The 25997-nt window shown below is 40.0% G+C and overlaps 1 protein-coding gene across 1 annotated transcript in view; it reads right to left on the bottom strand.

Moving 5' to 3' along the window:
- LOC124170680 (excitatory amino acid transporter 1) overlaps window positions 1-17451 on the bottom strand; it is a 225973-nt gene extending 208522 nt beyond the window's left edge. The window contains exon 1 of the mRNA XM_046549579.1: window positions 17127-17451. The gene's annotated coding sequence lies outside the window, so the exon portion shown is untranslated. The remainder of the gene's footprint in view (window positions 1-17126) is intronic.
- Window positions 17452-25997: the final 8546 nt, after the last annotated feature.

Here is a 25997-nt window from a genome sequence, read left to right on the forward strand (position 1 = left end):
TTGAAGATCCGGCTTCGAGTTCCCGAGGTGTCAAATGATGCTTTCATGAGAAATTCATATCCATGCGCACATTTATCCGCATATAAGAACATGGCAGTGTCATTTTTTTCCATTTTAATCGCATTAAGTAACAAAAGTACTTGTTTCCACTCCACGCGAAATAATAGCGATTAACAAACTAATTACTACCATTAATTTTATGAAGACAAAAATTCTGAAGATAAAACTACACGATAACATAGCTCAGAGAACATCTCACCCGTTACTGCATGCCCTTCAACCTTAACATCTACTTACTTATCAAACTAACTGGATAAGTGAAGCAACTTCTCACATCTTGGTCACAGTTATAACTAACCTTGAGACTGAAATAAATTCCATATGGACCTGCGAGTCTAAAAAAACAAATGTATTCTTTTGGAAAGAGAAACGTAGCACAGAAAGCTAAACGATAAAAAAAAACTGTCGACAAAGAAGCGGAAATAACGCTGTTAGGGAATCTTAAAAAAATATTTTGCGGACATTAAAGTGAAAAAAACGAGAAGAATATCCCCCATGGGTTAGAGTCAAATGAAATCAACCAAAGGATGTGTCGAGTCAAAAGAACGGCCCCTCGAGGAAAACCGATGTGAAGACGGTGACACTTGCCGCGGACATGATTTAACGCCCGCAATGGGTCGCCGGGACATTCTCGGGAGGAAATGCGTCAGTCGGTCGGCCAAGATGCCTCCATCATCTCCAAATGAGAAACGAATGATGAAAAACACGGAAGTGACTCCATCGTGCGACAGATAAGGGCACAAGTTCGCCGGCAGATCTGGAGCACAATCCGCGATGTCGCGCCCAGCACCCCTGGGAGGAAGGCACGCCTGGACGATGCGTCTTCGCGGGCGATGGCACCCCTGAGCAGGTGTACATTAACCTCGCAATCGGAGTAAATAAATAAAAGCGCTCAAAGTGGCTCAGCACTAGTCAAAAAGTAAGGGCAACACTGAAATTTCTATTTCAGTATTGTCTCGGAAAACGGAAGAAGCTAGCTAATTAAATTATTCAAAATAGAATAATTGCTGGCAAATCAAAATATTACCGTTGCGTGCGTGCGAAGACGCAGTCAAATTTGTGTCGTCTAAAGCGGTGAATATCTAGAACGCATGCGAGAATGTGTCGACGTGAGATGGCAAAATAACCCCTGTTCTACATTCGCTCGTGAATTCGCGCAATTACACGCCAAAATGAGAAATTAATGCAGTAATAACCTGCGTAATTCCGTGTCCTATGTAAAACGGCCTTTTAAGTATTAGGATACACAAGATACATTCGAAATATATTTCTTTCCCGAAGGTGCACAGGAGAAATCATTTAACCAATGTAGTAACAAAGCTGAAACCACATACATCTCGATGGTCGACATCAATCCGTGGTCAGATCAAAAACGTTTTTTCAGAAATGTTACCCTAAGATTAGAAGAATATGTCTTCATTTGGTCATTATACCCTACAGAAAAACATTATAGAAACCATAGCCCTCTCGCAAATAAAGTACTTTGGTTGACTAAAGCACTTTTCGATGCTTAACTATATCAAGGACCTTTATTGTACACCAATATTTTCATGAACATCTCGTTAAAACCTAAAAAACCTAAACAATACAAAATCAGTCTTTACATTGATGAGTGCCGCTTATTCTCTGATAAATTTCTTGATTAATGTGAGCAATTACTTCTGACTTAGTTCATTTTACAAGCGTCTTCCACGTTAAACCATGTCAAATGTCCCTAATAGGCATTATTGTCAGTAGAGGACGGCGAAGTATTACACTGCGCACCACCTTATTTTAGCTATCGCCTCATTTTTACATTCAAATTAAAGGGCAAAAATAAGACAGCCTCAATAATAACAACCTTTTGCAATGAAAATGTATAGATGGAATAGAGATGCTAAATGCTTCGAATTCAAGGAAGTGACAGAAATACTAGTAAAGTAAGTCACAATCAACTCCCACTCCATTCAAACTAAATCATTAACAATCGATTGATCAGCAAGAGCCTTATGCCAACGTAAAGTATAAGCATTATTTTGCTATTGATGGGGACGATATACTGATATGTAATCAAATTCCACAATTTTTACTAAGTTGTGCTCCGTTCGCTAACGTAAAGGGTAAGTACTAGTGCTCAAGCACATTTATTCACGCGGGTAACTTTCTGCAGTAGAATACTAACCTACAAAATACGGGTGACCGATGGAGCTATGGAGCGGCGTGAACAACAAATACCGTTACAACACACACAGGGAAAAAGTCATCGAATACGTGCAAAAATAGGGATTAAAAATAGACTACGACGATACATTTTGTTTTCGTGATGATTATTTTGATTGGAAATTTTATTCCCAACTCATTCAATGATCAAGAACAAGGAGAAGTAGGCTTTACGATGAATAAAAATCCTAAGTTTCCCAGCCTATGAATTTGATAAATTGTTATCGGGTTTGCAGCCGGGTCAGACTCTCAACTGTTCAATCAATGGCTCAAGCTCTCAATGGTTCAATCGAAACGTCGGCTACAATGAAGACCCTGACCTGGCTGCAAACCTAACCGCAATTTTATTGGTATGATGAAGGTTTTAATAAAATCCAATTATACCCATTTGGTTTGCTAGCATTTTCCCTTTCGCAGAGTGATACTCGTACTATAATAACCTTGAGTTATGATGGTCTGATGAAGACAATAGTCGAGGGACAAGAAGATGGCAAGAACGGAGAAGGAAGACCTCGAACAAAACAAATGGAAAAAGTAAAGAAGGATGTTAAAGAGAAGTAGTACGTAGGTGTGAAAAGATTAGCTGATAAGAGAACTGAGAGGAGAGCTGCGTCAAAGCAATCCTAAGGTCGTTGACCAGTTATGATAATAGCGGTACACAAGTTTGGATATCAATTTTGGCCTCAGCATATGGCCACTGCCAACTTGGTGCGCCGTTAAATATATTTGATCCGAGGTAAAAACGCATGGAAGTCGAGCGCCCCAATTTATTAGTATTGCCAGGAAAGAGAGCACGTGGCGGGCCGTAGATGCTCACCTGTCCGACGAAAACCTCGCATGCGGACGGCGGCGCAAACTCAACAAGTGGCTACAAAGCGGGAGTAGTGGGGCGAGAACGACGCTTACGGGTCAAATTCCTTGGCGCGGCGTAATTAGACATCGACGAACTGGTGGGGGTGGGAGGAGGCAATCGTGGCGGCGGGCGCATCCTCCTCTTGGCACGCGTGAATCTCTCCGTGAGTCACGTGGAGACGGCCGACTCGGGAGCAAATAAATGCGAGTCCCTAAGTGCGCAAGGAAAGTATTTCCGAGCCGTGGAGCACACAAGGAGATCGGGACGATAATGCTGCCGGAGATAAACATGAAAAGCGTGGAGAAGTATAAGGAGGAGGGCATATAAAACATTTTTAGACGTTACGATGAGAAAATATCGAAAGGGAAATAAACTAGGCATTCACATCCATATTCAGTAGCTTACACTCAGTCATATTTTTCGGAGTTCATTTTTAATAACAACGCTCCATCAGATAAAGAAAGTCGAAACATTGTGAGCGTTTTAGGAAGTTGTTCGAAAAATGTCTAAGTTACTCTCTCAAGGAACATCACTTTATTACATCCATCACATTCACGACTTAAAATGGCACTACTAGGTTCAAATCCAAGTTATTTCAAACGAACTTCATTCAACTTGATAATGGTGCACAGAAATTGCATTGTCTGTGGTTACTCTTTGCATGGAAGCCTTAACAATGAAAAAAAATTCATTCCCGAAACGCTAGCCTTACATGTAATTATAATAATAAAAAATAGATACCTATGCTCTAAGAACAGGTTTACATATACACTAAGAGGTCAAGAACGTTACTTACTCCATAAGAATAAAGGTTGCAATTCAATTCATTTGAATTATTAAATCTCTGGCTCATTCTTTTCCTACCTTTACCCTCCCATACACACCCACGTCACTCCATTATTCCCCTTCCCTAAAACTTGACAGACCCCCTCCATGTTACCAATATGAGAGTATCGTATTCCTACCTCCGATGACACCAGTAATTGGTATATTCAGCGCAATGATACGGAAGAATGCCCTGATATTACGCACCCAAGTGTGCGATACTGCGGGCGAGATAATGGCATGGCTGGGAGGACAATATAATTGCACCTCTTACGTATCTTTTCAATACCTTCACGGTGCCCAGATAACAAAGCTCAATTTGGAAAACCCCCTCAATTAATAAACAATAAATATTTTCCATATTAACCCCCAACATTTCCCGACATTTCAAACGCTGTCAAAGTATTAAAAGAATAAGTAAAATATCAATAGACAGGAACGAAGCGAGAGAAACACATCGGTATGGTATTGTATTTGGAGGAAGCGATGGCAAGCTGAGATCATTTGAGCAATGAGGGAAGGGCGTGTAAGGAAGGGTGGAGAGAAACCCGGCGTCGCCATTAGCCTTTTCGTAACGAAAGGCGCCAAGGGGACCACGGCTTTACTTCCCATTCGACTGGAGGAGTGTTGTGCTTTAGATATCCTTCACACAACATTCCAGCAGGTATCGGGCAGTCTCCGGAAATTCTCTGTCGCCGCTGATATTTGAACCGGAGCCCACAGGGTGGAAAGCCAACTCTCAGCCCACAACAATAACCTGATCCCCAGAAAAATATCGGTAGGGATTGTAGTCATGGAAATGTTGCTCCCATATTCATTATTTGGGCTAACTAATTTAGGAAAAAAATACCCTCACATCAATGCCAACAAAGGTGAGGAATATGGAAAGGATAATTCACACAGAGAGGTTGGGAGAGAAGGAAAGATCACGACGGCTAAACATTGTGGAAATTAAAAATGCGCCACTCATTGCCAAAAACAATAAACCCAGCATTGACATCTCATAGAGAAATAGAGTGATGAAAGAAGAACAAGATAGCTAGTGAAGGGGGGAATCACGTATGACTCGCAATATCAATCAAGCATTTCCTTGTTCAATCACGCCCAATTATAGGCGCAACCAACGTTTGAGAAATACTTATTACCATCATGGTCAAGTAAATCATGGAGCGAACGATGGGAAAATACATCTTTATTTAAAGAAAATAGATATTCATGACATAGGTATTATTAACGTAGAAAAATATCCCTTTTCATTTATTTTCGATGGAAAAAGACACAGAAAAAGGGATGTCGGAGAGGATAAAAGAAATAATTTGAGAAGGAAGTATGGGTATTTTATCTTACTCCTGATAATAATCAAATATTTCCTTGTTCATCTTCACCTCAATTACAAATGTTAAGTGCCGTCCGCTCCGAGTATGACGTGCATATTTCGCATTTAGCTATGATAACACCATTTTAATGACGGATAAGCAACTTACGTACGCACCATGTACACGAGAGAAACGGCGATGACTTCAACTGTAGCGGATGGGCCCACCTTGCAGCGTCGCTACCGGCAGGGAACGATCAAAGACACGAAGTAATTACCAGGCAGGTGCATGCCGATTGCATCTCAGTCAAGTGCCTTTCCCATCAATACCAATCAGAGTGACTAGGGAGACTCGCGCATCATCGAGGTGTGCGTCTTACATGGAGGGCGTGGCACATAAGAATGTACCGTAATAGGGTGGTTTCCTATTATTTTTTAATTGCCTAAATCGAAAGATTGGAGTCCTCATTTCACGCTTTCAGATTTTTAAATGACGATATCTATTTTTCGCGATTAAATGAAAAGTGAAAATTTTCAAGCGCGCGAAAACGCGTCGGCTAAGTATGAATGCTGGGAAAAGCCCGTGTGCCGTCAGTCTGGATCCCGCTGTCACCGTGCGAGGTGACCTTGGGGCAAGGATGTGTGCGCCGCGGCAATGCAGGATGCTAGCAGGTAGCAGAGTACCCTGCTAGCAGGTAGAGCTTGGCTTAAATAAGTATTATTAATACCCTATCAAACGAAGGAAACTTTACGACCGTCTTAATAGGTGATTATTAAGAGATGTTCCCCTGAAGTCTTTGCCTCATGCATGCATTGGTAATCTCAGAAGATGTAAAACTCCTATCTACTCGTGTAGAAACTAGGTCCCTGTGACGTCACGTGGAGTGGCATCTCATGGGCGCCAATGTGGCCTTTTTCAAATGCAGTTAAAATTGATCATTGCCATTCGTATAAACTGGGATATCTAAAACCAAATAATTTGTGTATTATGAATACACTTATGGTGGGTAACGAATCGCAATCAATGCCTTTCGTTTTCTTTGATGGGCGAAACTACCCTATTGAGGTGAGGGTGAGCAAGGATATATCGTATTTGTGTAATATTTCATGCCTACCGCGTGCATGGCGGTGAAATTGACATGAATTGCCATCAGAAAAAAATTCCCTTGGACAAAATGTCTTTGACTTTGGGGGCCACTGCGTATGCTACTATGCTATCCAGATTACATAATTCCCAGAGTGTTTTCAATGAATTAAAGGAACTGGACAAATCGTGGTCTGTGCAGCAGATCGGAGGTCTGTGGTTCCATTCCTGGCCCAGAGGATTTTTTTCTCATAGCAATTCATGTAAAGGAAATATTTGATTAATATTATGAGTAAGATAACCCTTCTCTCCCCCTCCTTTATCCCATGTCTATTTTTATCAATCGCTACATGAACATTGACATGAGGGTAGTATTTATTTCTCAACCATCGGTTGTGCCTATAATTGAGGAATGACTGAACAACGAAATATATGATTGCTATTTCGATACCTATTTTATGCCAACCTTCGCTATCCATCCTGTTCTTCCCTCGTGCAAGATTTTTTTGAGGTTATTCCTCTCTTTAGATTCATATCCTTACTCATCATTTATGTTTCACTGATACGTGGCTCCGTAGCCGAATAGATCTGTTCTGTGCGCGGTAGTTGCAGTGAAGTTCTGTTTGGGTTCCCAAGTAATCATACTTTTTCATTTCTTAAAAGAGGCATTCTTAACATCATCAAACATGGCTCAAGAAAAAGTTAACACTGATTTTGTTTTCACCTATAAGGCCACATCGGTTTAGTTGGACTAATGCATGTCTACGCATTATTGAAAACGATAGTACCCCGGTAGAGGTATTGAGATAGAAAATACGCGCCAATTTGGGGGAACTACCTTTCGTTTAAACTTGGTTAAAAAACTAATGTTAAAAATATAACTGTACCTAATCAAAAAACACAACTCTCCCCGTTCGTTCTTGTCTATTTCGCAACACTCGTCGTTCCTCTGCATTTAAATATTCCGGTGCGCAACGTTTTGAAAGATGCGCGTGGCAACCGAGAAAATATAGTATTCGAGCCGTCGATTGTTGAAATGAAATCACAATCGCATGAATGTCGTATGAGATGGGGAAGACGGAAGATGGTGAAGAGGGAGTGGTGATATGAAGAAGAAGAAGAAGGAGAAGAAGACCGCATAGGGGGACGGGGTGGGAGGGAGCCGCGGGGGGTCGCGGGGAGGGGCTGGGAGTTGCCGAGGAGGGTGAGAGAGAGGCTCGCGGGATGGGACCACTTGAGAGGACTGGCATAAAAGGCCTGGTGACAGTAAGCGGCTTCGAGATACGTATTCGCCGTCTGGTGGCGAGTAGGATGTCGGCTGGGGTGGGGTGGGGGTGGCAGGTGGGTGGGGGCGGGCTACAGGATGTGGGGGTGGGGACGATTAGCGGGTGGGGGAAGGGGGAGAAGAGAGAGAAAGGATGTGAGAAGAGGCAGCGGAGGGGGGGGGGGCGAAGGGACCCTGATACCCCTTGGGTCGGAGAGGGGGAAGGCCGATTGCACGCTATTGCACGGTGGTGGGGTGGAGATATCTACGCGGGATCTTTAAAAAGATCCAAGGATTGCCATGTGCGAGCATCGGGGAGGTGGGCCCGTGGAGGTAAGGCCGTAGCCAGGGGGGGATCAAGGGGGATTGGTCCCCCCCCCCCGAAATGAAAAAATTAAATAGATACTTAATGCTCGCTTGGTGCTCACACGACGATATTATATAGCGGCGCGGGGACATCTAGTAGTCCAATGCGACTTAAGTCAATAATTATCTAAGCGAATTGGTAGGTGCGGTGTGTGTAGTTGTAGTGCAGTGCGTGAAATAATAGCGCTGTGAATTAGTAGAGAGGTGAGTGACTTGTGAGCCTCCGGAGGGACCGCAGAATTGGCATCGACACCGAGGAGTTAATTCATTTGTTCGCTGCAAAGAAAGCTAGAAGGCTAAATTCAATTTTATAATAATATTTTTATATTTTACTTTAAGGGTTTATAATAAATGTGTTTATTTAACCGTATATGCTATTTTATTTATCTTAGAAAAATAATTTTGTGTTTGTCTACTATTCCATAAACCCCTGGCGATAATATTTTCTGGGTACGGCCTTGCGTGGAGGTGAGCAGGGGCGGATTTGGGGGGGGCACATCATGAATCCCCTCAAAATTTGTTTTATTTTTATTAGTTTAATGGTTTTGTATCTTTTTAAAGGAGTAAAGGGAGTTTATATGCAAATGCATTTTCACAAGTCCCAAACGTGACGCTACACTACGCTAAAATATCACTGTATTTTTATGGACACGAGTTCCCAGCTTTGCGGCTGTCTTTTGAGAATATCACTTAAAATTTGTTTCTTGCTAGTGAAAGGTGTGGTGACATCATGGCATGGATTCATTTAAGCAGGAGTGAGACTGTAGGAATGGTCAAGGGTACTTTGATTTTATCCGGGGATGATAAGTCCCAAACGCGAGAGAAGTTCAAGTTCTATTTATCGTAGAGCATAGCACTACCTAATGTAAAAACGCCCCTCTCTCCCGGGGGGTATTCCATTCACCCCGGACTCTTGTTATGACCGTCCCCAAATCTGATGCTGAATCCGTCCCTGGAGATGAGGATGAAAACGTTCCTAGGGAAAACCAACCTCTTCAAGAATTTGCTGTTTGGAAATGAGTGTCATTCACAAGATCATATGCAAATGAAAGTAAAATTTATATTACTGTACGCTAAAATCTTTTTTTTACAATATTGACTCTTCTCCCCTAGTTGGGAAGACCAATTTTGTTTCTTGATAAAAGGCTCACACTTTACGAAAAGCTAATATAAATAAATTAAAAGAGTCTAATTTGTGTATCACATCTACAACATACAGTTTTTCGAAAATATCCCAGTAATTGACCCCACACTTTTTATAGGACCCTTCATGAATTTGATTGAAAGCTGCAATGATATAAATAATAGTAATAATGATACGTAAAAATAATAAGGGCTGATTAATTCCGTATCCTTTTTATCGCCCCTCCACCAATTGTCATTTGCAAAATTAAGATTTGCATGGGTATTTTCATGAAAATTGCTTTTGTAAATATTTACATAATACGTAGCTAATATGAATGATGAATTTACTGAATGATCAATGTGACTCAATTCTTTTTAGTGATATAAGAACGATGTGGCATGTAGAGGTGCGACGGAAAAGAATTTACGTAACGCCAAGGGAAGTAGGTGAGGATAAATGCCCATACAATACGACCAGCCCCTTAGAAACTGGTCTTATTAACATCACTAATGCGTATAGCAACAGATGAAATAGTGGAATATTCGAGTTTTATCGCTATCCAAACAGTGCTTCATCAGACAGTAAAGCGTTTGACTAAAAAAAAAAGACAATCGATATGACTAAAGCATCGATGAGTAAAAAGGAATAAAATAAAAGTGACTTATTACTTTTCCATAGTAATATTCGATGCTTTTGCTAAGTCGATTTAAATTGTTGTTTTTTGAACCAAAGGCTTTACTGTCCAATGAACTATAGTTTGAATAATGAGAAAACTAGTATATTCTGCTACATATACACCAACCTAGGACGGAATTCTAAGTAAAAACCTATGGGATTCTATCGCCGATGAAAATATTAGTAAAAAGAAATTAAGTGTATCGGATATCGCATAATCGTAAAATTTTAACGACGCCACAATTTAACGACATTAGAGTCACTAGATTATTTAGAAAATCTAAAACCCTATCACGTTGAACGTGCGGAGTGTGAAAACTGATAAGGATAACCGGAAGAGAGATTAATAAATTTAATTTAAAAGAAACAAACTACAAAGATGTCGCAAGAGTAGCAAAAACTACGTAACGGAAGAAGAAGTCACAAATTTGTCAATGGCAACAGACGATAGATATAGTAAAATTTCAAAAAAAAAGTCAGAGAACGCGAATATGCAGTTACGGGAGAGTAAAAAAAACTCAACACATTCGGGCTCGAGCAAAGGAAACAAGAAAATGTTCACAGGAAGAATACTCCGAAAGAAAAATTGAATTGAAAAAATAAGAGAAATTTTAACAACAGCACTACTAATCGACATTATATGCGCTAGAATTTTGAAACAAATCTAAAATCGTATGATATTTAGTGCGTGAAAACTTATGAGAATAACCGGAGGAGGGATTAATAAATACGCTTTAAAAGAAACAAACAACAAATATGTCACAAAAGATGACTATATAGGACTCCTAAAGATGAAAATAATTCAACCGTTACGCAAGATAAGCAAGAAGAATGAAAAAGAATAGCAACTACGAGAAATTTATGCCGAAATTATCTCGAGTTTTTCCGCCTGGAATAGGGCTCAAAATTTCGACCACTGGCTCTAAAATTTTCATCGAGACAGACTATGATCCCCGAGCCGGTGATCGAAATTTTGCTAGATGTGGAGCCCTTCTCCCGGCGAATACTTGAGAAATAATTCTATAATATCCACTATATTCTATCATATCTATTCTATAATTCTATAATATCCACACTACGCAGCGAACATTTCAACATAATGAAAAGTACTTGCCAGTTTCCACACTTATTTATTCCAAGTAACTAAATTTCGGCAATTTTTGCCCATTTCAAGAAATAAATGGCATCATTATGCGCCGAAACCTTGGTCGGTAGCAATAAATAAATGTGTATATACAAGTACTTTTAACTATGTAAAATATCAAAAAGTTCCGCCGAATTACTCGAGAAACTGTATCTTTTAAGCAAACATTTCGCTAAGAATGTAGGAGAGCCATATTATATGTTCAACCGATTCAGGCGTGATGTAGGGGAAGTTTGATGCATTGAAATGAAAGGTGGTTGCTCTTTTCCACAATTATTTCATGCGTTCGACGCTTTTAGACTCACAGACTCATCACCTGGTACAAGACCAGGCCAGGTCTTTTACCAGACGATGATTTCACAGATGTGAGCCGAAACGTGTCCTACGCATTAAATAATTGTGGAGAAGTGCAACTATCTTTCATTTCTCTAATACATGGGTAATTAATAAGAAAATATTGTTAATGATTAGCAAATTTTCGTAACCCTGCCACCAGAATTACCGCACAAAAACAAATAGAATAGAGGTGAAAGTTTTACAACGCTTTTGCCGGATGTTGGCCTAAACGTAATCGTGATCTTCAATACAAGTCCAGAGCCATCTGTACGTTGTGATTATATAATAAAATCAACAATTAGAAAAATGAAATTGGAAGACGGAAGTTAAACCGACAAATAATTGAAGGAGAAGGATATGAAGGACACAGGAGAAATCCGTAGGAAGACATGAAAGCAAACCTGGGCACCTTTTCCGTACTGTCCTTCACGCTACAAAAGCTATAAAACCTAACATTAGGCACACAATATTATTGAATACGAGCACTTACGCGAAGGAAATAGCAATTTTCTCTATTAGTAGTATTTTTTCATAAAAATATCACGCTAGAAATTTGGGAGGGCAATGGCGTAGGTATAACCTATTCATTTCGCTAGTCACCCCAGTTTGGAGAGCTCACTGGCAAAACTCAACTAACCTTACAATCGGAATTATTCATTTACCAATTCATGCCGTTATTCAAAGACATACTAGGAGAATAATAAATTCTGACTTCTCCTGACCACCCATATTCGAAATATTTTCGAAAGAGAAATTATGGGACTCCTTACCATTAGTTTTCAAAAAATTTCATAAAGAGGGTGATTATTTAAAATCCATTAGTCGTCTGGAAAATAGAATGCTTATTTTCAGGGTTTGAACCATTTTTACTACACAAATCTAATGATAGGTGAATGGCATGACGTATGAAGCAAAATGATTTCAAAATGTTTTCCTTGAAATATTTCCACAAAAAAATAGAATTACGTCGATTCCCGTTGGAAATTATCAGGTATATTCTAATTTCCATTATTTCCTACAATTGCTTGACTCAATATTTCAACGCTTTGCAGTATTTACTCTCAGTATTATAGAAATAGCGAGGAAGTGGTAATGTATGCAAAAATCAATTTGGAAACATAGACTAGGAAAGTTACAACTTAATTCATAAGGATAATTGGAAATAACACATCAATGAAAACATCGGTGTATGTTACCAAAAAGACAAATAGTAAGTCCGCATATACATTTTTACAGTATCAGATTACCATACAACGGAAAATCGCCGATCTGAAGTTCTAATAGCGCCAGTGTATCTTATCCTACTTCCACACCATTGATACTTGTGTTTGAATACGAACGTACTTTCTGTGAAAACCTTAGGACTGCTCTGTATCCGTCTTCCATTTCTCTCTACCAAATGTCATTTCAATTCCTTTCCTATCATTTAATTTAATATCATGAGCCTAGTGCTTTTTTTCCATCATGAAGCCAAAAATGATAACGACAACATTTGAAGTACAACACAATCTAAAATGTATAGAACTGGATTATTTCCATTTTCCTCTGGAAATATGCATGGTTATCACAGGTCCTCTGCGTACACATCATCTGTAGTACTTAATAAATAATATCTAATTACATTTATTAAATAATTCACTTGCTTGTTTCTTTTTTCTAAGACATTCAAAGATGTAAAAAAAAAATTCTTGCCGAAAAACAATAAACTGTCTATTGTTCCTTTTCAAAAATACTAGTTTCTGCACATTGACATCATCATGAGATGAAATGAGTGCAATGAAACGAAGTTTACTTTCACCGAATAATGACCTTACACTAATAAAAGTGTGTATTCACCAAGATAAATCATTTGTATTAAATTCGCCGAAAAAAATTATACTCATTTCTATTATTTTCTATTATTACCTGTCTCAATATTGCAACGTTTTCCATTATTTACCTTTAGTACCATTTGGAATTGGCGAGGAAATAGTAGTGTATAGACAAAATCAATTTGGAAGTACAAATTTAAAAAATTAAAAATTTATTCATATGGATAGTTGGAAAAACACATCAATAAAAATATCGGTATATGAAACCGAAATGCATTGAAAACACCCCGAAAACATGGAGGTTATCATCCTAGACCTCGAGATGAGAATGTAGTGGAACACTAATGGTAGCGCACTCACGGCCTTCGCTCGCCATGCACCTTATGCTCTAGGTGTACCGGGGATAATGATATCTGAGCGGCGTTATGCAGCGTCTTCAGCTTCCCAGCCTCTCTCACTCGCGGCCCACGCCAAAGTCAACCGGGACGGCACCTTTGAATTCCTCGACGCTTCCCTAACCTCACAAAGCTTACGACAATAATCATTAGTACCGTGAATGAAAGAAAGAAAAGCAGGAATCCTATGCAGTGCGGCTCGATTCTCTCAATCCGTGGCGATAGGATGACTCACAAATTTGTTACGAGTACAGAAACATTCCGTAGCGTGACGTTAACTTCGACTTATGGAGACATTATCACCCACTTGGTCTATCGACTATGAAAAGTAAGTAGTATCGAATCCTTCTTGACACATTAACGCATAGAAGAAAATAATTTTTTAAATTTAATGTTGAAATATTTCCTCATTAAAAATTTAATTACAAATACCAGATACAAATATTTGCTAATAACTCATGTCCATGATTTTTCTTATCACTTGACTGATTGGTGGGGGATGGGATACGGACCTAATACATACGAAGAGAGTGACTTCCAATAAATCCAAGATTAGTTCACAATAGCCTACGACTTATGCATTATAATAAGCTTTTACAAAGTTAAAAGCCGATCGAATTTTTCCTTCATCACCCCCGAAATTTTCGACCAGTCTCTGAACCCCAAAAATATTTTATAGGTACTATACGCGAATAGTAATGCCAGAGAATCTAAGCTCTAATCCAAAAAAGTTAAAAGTAATAGATTACTTTCTGCATACATTTTATGAAAATGACCGTATGCATAGCAGAACCTTGGTCGGTTTCCATCGTATTTTCGTAGGAAGTAATCAATTCTTTTTATGCTTTATATTACCTTGTACTTCCAAGAATGCGTGAACAGACAAAATCTTGCCTATAGCTCTTACAAATCGGTAGGATACAAAAGAGATATTTTTTATAAATGATTACGACTAACTATAGATTATACAGCTCGCATACAGGCAACATACACGTGTCGTTACGAATGAAAGTAAAATTGGAAGATTATGAAATTCAGAATCTCTCCATTATTTAAGAAACTAAGAAAATGGACTACACGTGGGAATTGAATACGCGATGGAATATTTTTCCAGGACCAATGCATATGAAAGTAATATAACAACGCATTTCCGAACTCATTATCACATTTCCACTGCCTTTGCGGTTATTATTCATGCTCCCTAAGATAACATGACTGGAGCAACAAAGAAGTTATAAAATTTAGTCAATATTCGTATTTGAAATCACAGGCAAATTGCGTATGATGGCCAGACTTCCAACACACGTAATGTCGCATGTTTCAGCCAAGATGGCTTAAAATATTCCACTAAACATTGATGTCTAATTCAGAAAATGAAATGTGTTTTACAGCGGAAAGATAAAATCTAGAAATATTTCGCCTTTTTTCTGCTGTTCCTGGAATTAAAAATTGGAACTTGAGCACCAATGACACCAGAAGGACACGTAATTCTTCACATGTTTTCTTTCCGATATTCTTTTTTAGCTTAAAAATTCTCTATGAGAGATTTCTCAGTAAATTATTTTTAGCAGTGACTGGTGGAGTATTTAGTTAACTGAGGTTTCATTCCAAAGTTTGAAATGCGAATCCACAGGTACCAGAGGCAAAAGATTTTAGCTGAATGTATCTACATTCTTCTCTTACGCAGTTTCGCTTCAACAGTCACATAATCCACCGAAAAACTGAGTATGGGAATAGGATAAAAGAAAAAGCTACAAAAATGTCCGTGGTTCACATAAATATGCAATACCGCTGCCAGTATGAGAAATAAAGATAAATAGTTAATACGCAGAAACTACTGAAGTTGAATCCTGGTTATCCACGCCTCGACACTTCCATTTAGAACATTTTCTCAAGTATATGGCATAGTTTTCATTATTCCAGACGAAAAAGATGACAGAAAAATCAACACTAAAATCCACCCTCGAGTACGTAAATATCTTATTGCTGCAGGAAGAGCCTTTCTAAGAGATCGATCAACCAGTTGTGGTGAAACCTAATCATAGGTAAAAAGAAAGTGACATTGTATTTCACACAGGTTTTGTTTTCAACTATTAAATTACGTCGAACTAGGATTCTTCACCTCCACCTGTGAACACCATGATGTAACCAAGCGAGAGGAGTAAAAAAATAGATAATGCAGAAAACGAAGTTATTTTTGACATAACTCTAGGCATTTTTTCGGTGATCACGGGTAATTACAAATAAATACTATTGTATGACTCATAAAACGGCTATTCAAACTCTCAAACTTCCACTACTTTGCTCCATTGGAAAACCGTATCGCGCTCACAAATGCATAAAGAATTTTCTCAAATCAGTTGTTCTGACGCACTAATGGTAAAATTGTGCCGTAGCTTGTCGTAAGCTAAAACAGGATTTCAGGCAAGAATGGAAGCGAATATCTAAGTCCAGGATCATTGACAATACAATAAATGGCGAAAGTGGCCTCACTAACTCGTTTCTGCTACTTTCAGCAAGGACATTACGGAAAAGAATGTTCGATCCCATTCACTTCAAGGGTGAGGTGAAATTGCGGGCATATACAAACGAGATCAATATAACGGCAAGTAATTTGTAATACGAGGTAAAAAACAAACTTCACTTAAAGAAGATCACCATGTTGCGCGCTTGACGCAGGGTACCTATGGGTACCTGCACATATAATATTACCTCTCCATAGAATGAGATACAACGCAATCAAACGAGTAAAAAAATTATCTTACAGGTTAACAGTGCACTATTTATTATTCCACAAATAACGCATTTTAAATAATATCATTTCCTACATTACGTATGATTAGATAATTATGAGATGAAGTTATGGCAATAAAACAAAGTTTACTTCTACCGAATAATTAACTCATAGCCGAGTGGAATAAAAAATTCTCAAAGTCATGATACTGCGTCAAATTTAGGTTTTTGCCTCATTTTCAAGTAGAGGGGAATGTTTGAATTAACAGCGAGAATCCAGCACACATTTCTATCTAATGCTTTATTCAAACCCATGCTAGGGCCACGGCACAGATTAAAAATCCGATTTTGCCATAAAACTGCCAACGGCACAAAGGGAACGGACCGCCTGCGGCACGCGCGGATGCTGTTTCCACAATCGGCCGCCAAGAACGGCGCTCTCGTCTGGGTGTACCAAACGCACGCTTTTGAAACGCCAAACACACGAGTTCCCATCACCCAAGTTGAAACACAGCTGCGGGAACACGCGGGATGAACCACCAAGGACCCGTATAAACCTCGGTTCCCCGCTACACGCCCCAAGAAAAATTGGGCGAACGAAACAATCCGTCTAAAGGCTGCCACTTGAGTCTCGATGACGAAAAAATCAAGTCCCAAGGCACTTGTTCAAGGGGCAGAGGAAAAACCCCAGTTCTCGCAAATAAAAATTCACGTTCCCGCACCATTAAACGTGCTGCACCCATTCGAATAGGCAATCGCGGACCGTTAACCAGTCGCAAAGTCGGCCACTGCAAACCCGGACCACTAGAGCAACCATTCGTCCGGCCGGAACGCCCGCCTCGCCCGTTTAAACTTTCCGCTCCGGAGCGCCGACCACGTGCTCGCGCGGGGAACAATTCGCGCGCCCGGGTGGGTGTGTGCGTTTTGGCGGGAGACTCACCTGCCCGACTCCGGCGCTATCTCCCTTGCCTCTCCCCGTCGCTGTTCCAAACGGCCAAATTCCTCCGAGGACGGAGGGGCAGAGCAACAGCGTCTCTTCGGACGTCGTCGAAAGGGGTCCTTCCACAAAAGCGCGTGTCGGACACAAAACACGGGGCGGGAGGTGGGGGGCAAAGGCGGCGCAGGACGTCTTGTTGCCCACGTCAAAGCGCCCGCGCGCGGTGCGTCTGCGAGAACGTGTGTGCGGACTCGTGGGCTAACCTCGGCTCTCCTCCAGAGTTCTCCTGTCGCCTTGCCGCACTACTCTCGGACTGACGATGTGTAACGCGGGATACACGGCCCCCGCGCGCGGGAGAGGAGCGTCAGGGGGGGGAAGGGGTGGAGATGCGCGAAAGGGGCGGGGGCGGAGGGATGGGGGGCGGAGGGGAGGCGTAGGGCGGTGTTGGGAAAGGGGGTGACGGCAATGTTGGCGAGTTTCTGAGCCGGGACAGCGAGCGAGCATACATCCAGCGGCTCGAAACTTGAGTTGAGCGGTGCGCCCCGCGGACGGCGGGGAAGTTGGTTGCGTGCACCTCGACATCCGCGTCTGCCGAGGGAGGAAAAAAGGGGGTAAGGGGCCATTGGGATGCTGCGCCCGCAGATTGGGTCCTTAACCTGAGGACGAGAGTGAATTACATAGCCCGCCGACCCGCAACAGATATCTCACGGAACAGTCCGGGAAATTGTCGACATGGGTCCCTGGGTGACAGTTATACGATCCCATTTACACCACGCCCACAACCTCCGCTCACACTCCGGAACTGGAGGAAGTTGTCACCCCAATACTGAGCGGCGATATGTTTGGATTGGATTTGTAACGCATGCGAGGGTGACAGCTCCGTCAGCGTCCGGAGGATTTAAATTTATAGACGACATGATGATTCTCAATGATAAATTCAATTGATTTTAGGAACAGAGTCGGAAGATGCGATTTTCGTAGAACATTTCCCTCCACACTTTTTATCACTATGCGTTTCCATGCTTTCGTGTCGCCTCGAAGCAAAACCTTGCGTCCGTAGACTTGTAGTTTTCATTTCAATAATTAAAATGTTAAATTAAGACTTAATGACATACCGGTTAACACCAATGACTGCATGAGTCTTCAATTCCTTCATCAAAAAATTGACTTTGTAGGTTAGATTGATTGCATAAAATCGGTCCTTCCAGGTAATAAATGAATTTCTGACAGAAAAAATTGGTGCACAATGCATCATAAAAATTAAAATGAGTGTAGAAGAACCCATGAGTGCAGTAATATTCGCATTTCCATGGAATTCAACAGGTTCGTGGCAAAATTTAATGTTAATATTTAATAAAATTTAATAACACAATGCTGAGGCAATTCCTTTTATTGAGATAATTGCTTCTAAGCGGATGATGTATAATTCTCGGAATTACGTCTTGTATGAGCGAAAAATATAAAATATGAGTCGCTACTTATTATATAATTACCTATAAGTGTAGAATAGAGCATGCAAAAACTACTACTTCTAACGTTGAATATGAAGAAGAGGTGTTATACGATGAACGTCAAAACAGCTACCTGAATCGTCGTTAGCATGCCTTGGAATTTTTACGAAAGACAACACTACAAAAGCTGTAACCATGATTATGTTATCAAACTAAACTTTTTTTAACACGTAGATGACAGCGAGTTGTGTCTGCGTCTCGATTTGTCCAAGAATATTAGAAACTAGCAGGCCACCCGGCGTTGCTCGTGAAGAATAGTACCCAGAGAAGTGGGAAATTAGGAAGTTGGAATTCATGGTCACATGGCAGGATTTTTAGGTAAAGAAACAAAGCTGGTATGATGATGGTACACAAATAAAACAACAAAAAATGTAAAAAAATATTTACCGTGTACCGCGCACGGGATCAGCTTATACCCCGCTCCTCAACATTTATCGTTAGTTGTGTCTCTATGTGCGTCGACTAAGAACGTCGTGCGAACGCGTACCCCAGCAAACAGGTTTGCACCCAGAGGAGTAATAGTTTAGTGTAGAATCCTTCGATTTATGTTTTCCCTTTGCGTTATGCTTTGCTTCGAGTTATGTTTTCCCTTTGCTTGTGCCCACCCAGCTGTAAGTCCAACCACAGAAGTTGTATGACGAGACGTAACAAACAATAATTGTAAAACGACGCAAAGGACGAATCGGACATAACTCCAAGTAAAAGTACGGGCGTCGGGAACACAAAATGCATCTACATACATTGGTTGGAATCCGAGGAGCCGTATAGAAATGTATGATGGACAGACAAACAAACATTCTCTTTTGTGTATGCAATAATAGATATAATATAGATAGAAAAAGATGATAGATATAGTGGCAAGAGTGGTGACTTCATATGGAGATATTTGGTTTACCCACGGCCTCTTTGGTGCCCTTTGATTCGCATAGTCGAATTCCCAAGCCAGCTCCCTCATATGATGCTTGTCTTATCAACTTCCACCCCATTCCAAACTAATCGTGGGACCTTAGCTGTTTGTTTTCTCACCAAATACCCAACGCGTATCCGTCTTATCACACGTATAAGACACTCGATAGTTCTTTGGCGAAGCGGTAACTTGCTTCCTCATTCCAAGCCTGGAGTTCGATGTCGTGTGGGGGCGATAATTCCCAACCGAATATTTATTGCTCCCAAGCATTCGAAATGGATCCAATCTTAAGGCCGTTTTACACAGGGTACTCAAATGCACAATCTGACGTGTGTACGAGGGCGCAGTCAAAACTGCTTCCTGTATAGCGGTCTATATAGACCCTGTTCTAATTTTGTTCGTGCATTCGTGAATTTTCGTGCCATAGTTAGAAATTAATGCAAACCTAACCTGACTGATTACGTTCCCCGTGTAAAATGGTCTTTAGAGCCTTTACTACACAGTCGAAATCCGACGATTATGCAATATGGCAGCTTTACCTAGTTTCAACCGAGAACAGAGATTGATATAAAGATGGTGAATGATCGAAAACAAATAAGATTTTTGTAATTTCAATGAGTGAATTTTGATTCCTTGCCGTGATAAATATATTATAACAGGAAGCAACTGCTGCTAAAATCATCATGTCATAATCCGCACGGAAATAAAACTACATACCGCTATTCCAAACCACCAATTGCTAAAGCCGTACTGAAAACCGTAAAAATGGCCGATGCATTGGCAGGACCTCACGTATTCTTTAATAAGGCGAAAATATTCGTAACAGCTTCACTTCACGCTAGTCCGCGGATGTTTCGCTAAACTCACCTCCTTCCATTCATTGGAGGGAAAAGCTCATTGAAAGAAGAAAATTTAAACAATAGATTGGGCATGGTATAGTATTCTGAGAAGGCGACCGAGAGCAAGTCATTCACGCCATGAGGGAATGGTGGTTAGAAACCCGGTGTCGACATAAGCCTGCTCTTAACGAAAGGCACCATAGGGACCGCGGTTTAACGTCCCATCCGACGGACAGAATGGTGCGCTTGAAATGTCCTCCACACAACGTTCAAACAGGGACCGGGATGTCTCTAAAAATTATCTGCCTCCGTCGGCATTTGAATCCAAGCCCATGGGGTGGGAAGTCAACGCTCTAGCCACCACACCAATCCGATCCCCAAGATCAGTGGCGCAGCGAAGGGGGAGTTTTGGGGGATAAAACCCCCCCCAGAGCTCAGAGAAATTTTTAATTTTAATCTATTTTACTTATTTGGATGATTATTACTTATAGAATAGTGTTAGGATTAATAAAATATTCCTCAGAAAGCCGTAAAACTCGCCATTTTGAACCATTATTCTTAAAAATTTTCTGGAGGAGGGCCCCTGCAACTCCTGCGTACCCTGATGGTTATGCAATACCTCGACACCCGTTAGTATTAGTGTTGCCTAAAATCCCCCCTAGCCTTAATTCTTTGCTGCGCCCCTGCCCAAGATATAAGGTACATGGCGATTTCCATGAGATATAATTTGCGTATAAGGGAGGCATATATCAAGATAAAGAAAGGGCAAAAAGATGGTGACTCACTGTTAGTGCACATTGATGATCCCCCGAAACATGCCACGCGACACGTTAGGTTGAGCGAGGCGCAGTTTGACCTGAGGAAGGAAATAGGGGTGATCCCAAAGCATGTCGTCATTCATGAGTACCCTACACGGGTTGGCGGGGAAACCCAAAAGTCCGTCTTCTGGTGAGTTCTCCTTCATCAGGAAGTGGTTTCTATAGAACTGAAAAGAAGATAAAAATTAACCGATAAAAATTATTCACGGAATTGCACGGATTTCACGGAAGAAAAACGAAATGGTCATAAATAATTCAAAATCCCAAATAATGTGTCTTTCTCCGTATTTCTATAGAAGCAATTCACATTCATGGACATATTTGCCTCTAAATATTTCGTACCTAAATTCCTATGTACAATAAATATTCCTATTAACCATCTTCAATTCGCGTTTGGATCGATTGGTCATAGGTTATCGCTGTCCATCTACGCCGTCAAGTGACCTCCAACATACTGTGCGTAAACATTTCAAAACGAGAGTGAATCAAAGTGAAGTACAAAAAAGTAATCTGGTGGCCGGTTATGCTATTAACCTTACAATAGGATGGTTTCTTATTATTTTTTTATTGCCGAAATCGAAAGATTATTACTCCAGGAGTACGTATTTCACGCTTTTAGATTTTTAAATGACGATAACTATTTTTCGCGATTATATGAAAAGTGAAAAATTTCAAGCGCGCGAAAACGCGACGGCTAAGTATAAATGATGGGAAAACTCCGTGTGACGTCGTTCTGGTTCTCGCTGCCGCAAGTGAGGTGACCTTGGGGCGAGGCTTTGAGCACTGATAGGTAGCAGAGTACCCTGCAAGCTGGTAGCGCTTGGCTTAAATAAGGATAATTAATACCTTATCAAACGAAGAAAACTTTCCAACCTTAGCCAGTTTTAATAGGTGATTATCTATTGTTTAAACGATGGAAAATATTAAGTTTGAGTTTCAAATCTTAACCCTACACTTACCAAGGACACGTCGACTCGTTGGTCAATTGTAGCGACTCTCGTTGTTCACATGATTCTGAAGGGGCCAAGAAAGTAGTAACTGCAATTATTAAGCTAATAAATTTAACGATTGATTGTAGCAAAGCATTAATGCAAAAACGAGATTCATGAAGGCTTTTTTTTACAAAACATATCGGTAGCTTATTTCACAATGATCCAAAAATAAGTTGAAAATTTCCCATGCTAAGATTTTTTGCAATTATCGCAAAATTATTAGTAAGTAAAATATTATTTTTTTAGAAAAAAGTTACTTAGAAAATAAATAAAATCCTAAGTATTTAATATGAACCCGTCTTATAACGCTAATAGTTAAAACCATCAATGACTAAAAATGTAATCATCACTTGGATGGGTCAATTGGCGTCGAACACTTGGACCATTTGTGTCAAAATTAAATAACGACTAACTCCGTACTTCACCGTGATGCATTTGCTCAAGAAGACAGACCACTGCGCAGCACCACGTGAGGCTACTGAGAGACGGATTCTATATGAGATTACGGAGTTTCATAACATTTCAACTTTCAACAGAAGATAAACAAGGGCAGCTAAGACGTAAATTATAGCCTTTTCATATGGGTAATAATGCAAATTGTACGTGATTTGACGAATATAGTAAAAGTCAAAGCGGGAAATAATCGTATTGCACGTGTACTGCGTTGCGTTATACCCGATTTAAATCGTTAAAATCAATGAACTTCGCATCAAATAGATAATTACTATAAATTAATTACTCAATTATTGAAATGTAGAAAATTGGGTACATAAAATTATCACCAACGAAGAGTATGGGTTAAAATGAGTTAAGCGTCGAGTACTACGAAGTACTTAGCAAAATTATCGTTGAACAAACTTCTAGCCAAAAGGTCACTTCGGAATGTATGTCCTTTATCTTTCAGCTCCATATCCCGTGGAGAATTCAGGGAATAAACAAGACCTTTTACCCATTTTTCACCTAGATTCAAGGATCCTCAAATATACACAGAATCTTAAATAAGAAATCATCTTAGATTATTGAAAAAGGGGTAATACCATTAAAAAAGTAGTGATTATAAACCAGTTTGATTCTAAATATAAATGGAGCTATGGAGATGTCATTATATTCCCTTACTCTAAGTCAAAGCCCTCAGATGACGTCATATGGATGTAATACACTTGGTTGTTAATTCTACACCACTTGGTGCGAGTGACTGTAATGTGAAAAGAATACGTGGCGGGGGGTAAGCCATCGCCTACAAAACAAGAGGTCGCGGGTTCGAGTCCCGCCTGAATAGATTACCATTACCCAGGGCGTGATTGTTCGTGCAAATGAAATTATTATGTTTTTGAAAACCCTGACGTTAAAGTGGAATAAATAAAAGAATGGCTTTACCTGGATTCTAGCCCGCACCTCCTGATTGTAGGTCAGATATACATCCAATCACATAACCAAGTGATTCAAATCTCAGCTAAGACAATTAGTTTTTCTTTGCAAATGTTATCATTTGATGTACAAAACCCAGACGCGTGACTGCATACAAAGTTACTTATTGCATGCAGAGATTCGTCCTCAGTACTTGAATAATAAAATTTTAATCGCGAAAAGCGACAGGATTCATAAGTATCGTTTTAAACGGGCAACATAGGCGACCTACTTAGTGGTCAACGATTAGTGTTTCGCCGCTTACTAAGGAAAGAAATTCCCTAATTGATGATTTCAAATAAGTTACTGAGTAAAAATTTTTGGAAAAGCTGTATCTGGGCAATAATTTAAATTTCAAAACATTCGTAATATATAGTCATATTTATATAGCAGAGTAACTTTCATTTTGATCTGCGTTGAGCAGAGTCATGTAAAATTCATTTTGCGATGCTCTGGGTAGAGATTCTTCTATTGCAAGCCTTCAGAGAGAGGATCCAAAATTTAAATGTCGTAATGAGAAGTGTTTTTTGGTGGAGAGACTATAAAGCATGAGCAGCTACGCAAAATACGATCGGTAAAAAATTACATTCAAAATCAGCCTGTGTCCTCGACAATATTATAGCTTGCCATGAAATAATTGAATTTTTCATAGTAATAAATGGCAAACCAACTTGAAAACAAAATGGAACCATCAAAGATGTGAATATTTCTGAGTATGATGGAGAAAATATTATGAGTACACTTTCTCTCATATTTTTTCGGATAGTTCTAAATTTTGTGCGATCGTGTCTCGTGAATCCGCAACAAATCTCAACATGCAATTAAATAGATCTAATATTAATATAAAAACTGTTTGAAATCTCAAAATACAATCAGAAGCAAAAAATTTACCATATTCATTTTGGCAATGCTATTGCAAATACTTACACAGATAGCAACAAGCGAAAATAAAAATGCGTTAAAAATATACATAGAAAACAAACACGGGGCACAACGGTGGCGTGAAGATGACTTGGTGATCGAAAACTCATACAAATTAATCACCTGGACTACAAATTAATCTGCTGGCATACTGAATTTTAAGGACACCGAGCTATGGTAGCTATTAGTTCTGCAGTAACCACTGTCGCGAGCTATTCCTGGCTTATAATCACTCCTCTAAAGCACAGCAACTCGCAAATTTCCAACTTCAGAGTGAAGATGAAGTTAGTGATGCAAAAATCGACTTCAATTAAAATCTAAAATCAAGTTTTAATTCGTGCGAAGGTTTCCGCGGCGTTGTTCATGATGACTGCTAATTTCCGGGTTCTCCAGCCGCGTCTGTCGTTTATGGTTGACTACAGTTTCGGAAGCCATCCTGCTTCCGTCTTCAGGTCGAAGGTGAGAAGTTTTCATTTTTTGCCGTCTTATATAGCACTGGCTGATCTCCTCCTGTGCGCTGATTGGTCAGAACTCTCTTCCAAACGTTGCCGATTGGGTAGCCGTTGTCCCTGTTAATATTTTGTCTTTTGTGAATTTCAATTGCTTCCCTGATTTGCCTTGGGCAGTAGCGACTCTCTTTTGCCACTATCTTCGCTTTTTCGAATTCAATGTTATGGCCGGCCTCACTCCAAACATGCTCTGCAATGGCTGACAAGTGCAGTTGTTTTTTATTGGTAGCTCTCACATGCTCCTTCATCCTTGTCGCCATTCCTCGGCATGTTTCGCCAACATATGATTTTCCGCAGGAGCATGGCACTGTGTACACGCCTTCGCATAGTGCCTGCGGGATACGATCTTTTGGTCCAGGTACAATGTTTTGTATCTTGGTCACGCAATTGAACGGCCAGTGCTATATAAGACGGCAAAAAATGAAAACTTCTCACCTTCGACCTGAAGACGGAAGCAGGATGGCTTCCGAAACTGTAGTCAACCATAAACGACAGACGCGGCTGGAGAACCCGGAAATTAGCAGTCATCATCAAGTTTTAATTGTCAAAGATCGAGGAAATCGAGGTCGAGCCATGATCGTTGAATTTCGATCCAAGCTAAATTTTTCAAATTCGATCTTAACCATTTCGTTTGATCTCAGCTGCGTTATTAACCGCCAATGAGGGCATTATCCGTCCTAAAAGAATGTCCTGTAAGGCCGGTAAATTGGAGATGCACTCCCTTGAACATCAAGAATCAATGTTTTTTTAAATTTTGAGCGTAGTCTAATGGTTCCAAGCGGTGATCCCAAAACTTAATTGCACGTGCATTTTTACATTTTACAATTCAATTGTGTATCCCGAGTAGATTTTTTGGGATTTTTTTCTGCAACTCAAATGATCATTTCGCTTTTTTCGAATGAATAATAAACATGCGTTTGCACGAACGGTTTTTTTTCAAAAAAGATCATTCGATTAATCAATCCTTTGG

The sequence above is a fragment of the Ischnura elegans genome, chromosome X (genome assembly GCF_921293095.1).
Source record: "Ischnura elegans chromosome X, ioIscEleg1.1, whole genome shotgun sequence".
NCBI classification, from domain to species: domain Eukaryota; kingdom Metazoa; phylum Arthropoda; class Insecta; order Odonata; family Coenagrionidae; genus Ischnura; species Ischnura elegans.